At 39.5% G+C, this 2509-nt stretch overlaps 1 protein-coding gene across 9 annotated transcripts in view; it reads right to left on the reverse strand.

Annotated features, from left to right (window-relative positions):
* Positions 1 to 2173, reverse strand: part of LOC138043780 (uncharacterized) — a 20016-nt gene extending 17843 nt beyond the window's left edge. For 2 of the 9 annotated variants that reach the window (XR_011131333.1, XR_011131334.1), the window contains exons 1-2: positions 1928 to 2164; positions 1431 to 1501 (exon numbers count right to left, since the gene is read on the reverse strand). The gene's annotated coding sequence lies outside the window, so the exon portion shown is untranslated. Of the gene's footprint in view, positions 1 to 1430; positions 1502 to 1927 lie in introns of all 9 variants that reach the window. The other 7 variants (XM_068890229.1, XM_068890231.1, XR_011131331.1 and 4 more) reach the window with 6 other exon arrangements.
* Between the last annotated feature and the right edge of the window lie 336 nt (positions 2174 to 2509).

Here is a 2509-nt window from a genome sequence, read left to right on the forward strand (position 1 = left end):
AACTGACGTTCGCCGTTGTAAGAGTTTAGTCCGTGAACTCGTTTGCCCTTTCAAGACCAGCTTTTTGGCTTTAATTAACCATCATTTAGTCTCCTCCCCTTTCTGTTCATTTACCTAGCGAATTTTCATCATGTTATTTGCTCTACAATTTAATACCATTGAGACACTGATGCAACATGACGTGGTAACACATGTATGAAGTTGAAAACGTGCCTTATTTTTAACCAGATCAACGCCTAAAATTCACGATAACATGGCCAAAAACAGTTAAATGTTAAAGCACGATTTAATTGTGTTTGTTTTTCAAAGGCACCATAAACGCTAAGAAAAAAGTCGTCTTTCCAATTTAAGACCACGCCCAGAATTTTCAGACAATCATAGACAAAAGTAGTTGGGAAGGTTATGTAAATGAACCACACCAGAGCTGTATTTCAACCTGCTTCTGTTAAAGCTCAAAAGAAATAGTTTCACTTTCTCTTACATAGCCCCCCTCCCCCCTATTCAATGTTGGAAGGTAAGTCAACAATTTTCCACTGAAACCATTCAGTTTTGCACAACATTGAAGGAGGGGGGAGGGGAGAGAAGCAATGAAGACTTCAAAAGTGCTAACCTTCCCAACAGTTTTGTCTAGGATTGTAGTTCTTAATCTTTATGCCTTTTCGGCAAATGCAGCGCAAATTAAAAGACAAACTTCGATGAAGACAAAGTTGTTTTGCTCAAACAGAAGAAACCAACTGAATGTGGAAGACGTACGTTCAGCCAATCAGGAGCGAGAATTTTTGGCACTCGACCAATCATGAACGATTAATTTTGCCCTCTTCTCAAGCAAAATTAAGAAAAAATACCCTCTTCATTGACCAATCAGCATTCAGCAATTTTGCCCTCTTTGTTATTAGCAAAGATATTCCATGTTTCGTGATTTTACATAATTTTGTGTCCACTATGTGACGTCACAAGTCATTTAATTTGCATAAGTCAAAATCTTGAATAGCTCGGCTACCAAGAGTGCTATCACTGACAATAAAATAAACGCTGTTCTTCACCATTTTGAAAGCTCTTCGAACAAGCTAATAAAAATTTCTGTGTCATATGCACTTAATAATTATCCCTTTCACTCCTGTAAGGGCCAATGAGACTTATAGATTTTACTCTGTCTAACGCCAGACGATTTTACTCGTCAATGGGGAAGCCCACAGGAGTGAAAGGGTTAACAGTATCTTACAGAAGGATCTTTTTTTTTTCTTTTACTGTAGGTTCTAAAGATGTCAAAAATCGAAATGAGATTGCATGCTATATTCAAAGTACACATCAGTGTCTGACATTTGCAGACTAACCCCAAATCGCAATTATTGAAAGCTAACCGTTTTAAATCGGGTTCTTAGACTTAAATAATGCTTATCAGGGCTATTTAAAAGTATTTCAACTGCAACCTTATGACAGCTTCCAATGGGAGCCAAAGAGCTGTATGTTTTTGTGCTGAGTGAAGGGCATATTTTGACACCTTAGAGAAAAAGAAAAGCCCAGTTAAACTCACTGCTTATAGTACCAGCAACAAGTATTATGGTACAACAGATAATATTATTATTGTTTCACAAACACACTAAGGTTGATGTAACTACTGCATCAGATAACCTTACGCCCAAGAGGTACCAGATACACTTACATCTACTCCAACGTCAATCAGTTCTTTGGGAAGTGTAATGTGGCAAATTAGCAGTTCACTGTAAAAGGCTATTGCTTCAAATCTCGGCTATTAAAGCAGTATTTTTATAACTGACTAACCAGTGAAGAAGCATGAAGGTATCATCCTGGACCGAACAGTCCACATAAAATCATTCTATGGGCTCAAGACACGGGGCAGTTAGAGAAAGACGAAACCTATGTCTTCCCAAACATGAGACTAAGGCAAAGTGGTGGCGTCAAATACCTGAACACCCCAAAAGATGACACGGGCGTACCAATCACTTCACTAGCTATAGCGCTAGCTTTGGATGGGATAGACTTGCTTGTGTATTTATCCACGGAATACAGCATGCCCACAAGGTACGTATCTGTTCTTCTCGTAAGAAAAAGTTAGTCACAAAGCCCGGGAACATGTGTTTTTGCTCGACGAAATAATAAAACTGCCACGAAAACTCATCATTTTACGCTGGCGTCGATCCTGAGAGGGGGGTCGTCTTAATTCGCAGTGTATCCCACAATGCTATGCATCGTACTTCACACCCCAACCTCGTTCCCAGGGTCTTCTCGGCTTTCAATATGGCGGCGGGTCTTGAGAAGACCCTGGCACACAGTGAACTAAAAAGATCGCTGATTGGTGCTTTTCTCACATGAACTCTAATTGGTTTAATGTCGAAAGAAAGATGGCGGCTAGTGAAGTCGTGTTTAAATCATTTTCAAAATTGTAGCTGTTCCGTTAGAAGCAGCCGCAAATTAACAAGCATAACAGTCAATAATAATTCGCCGTTTTTTCACGTTGCACGATGATCTACATCAGGCCTCGATTCCA

Source organism: Montipora capricornis, chromosome 3 (assembly GCF_036669925.1).
Source record: "Montipora capricornis isolate CH-2021 chromosome 3, ASM3666992v2, whole genome shotgun sequence".
NCBI lineage: Eukaryota > Metazoa > Cnidaria > Anthozoa > Scleractinia > Acroporidae > Montipora > Montipora capricornis.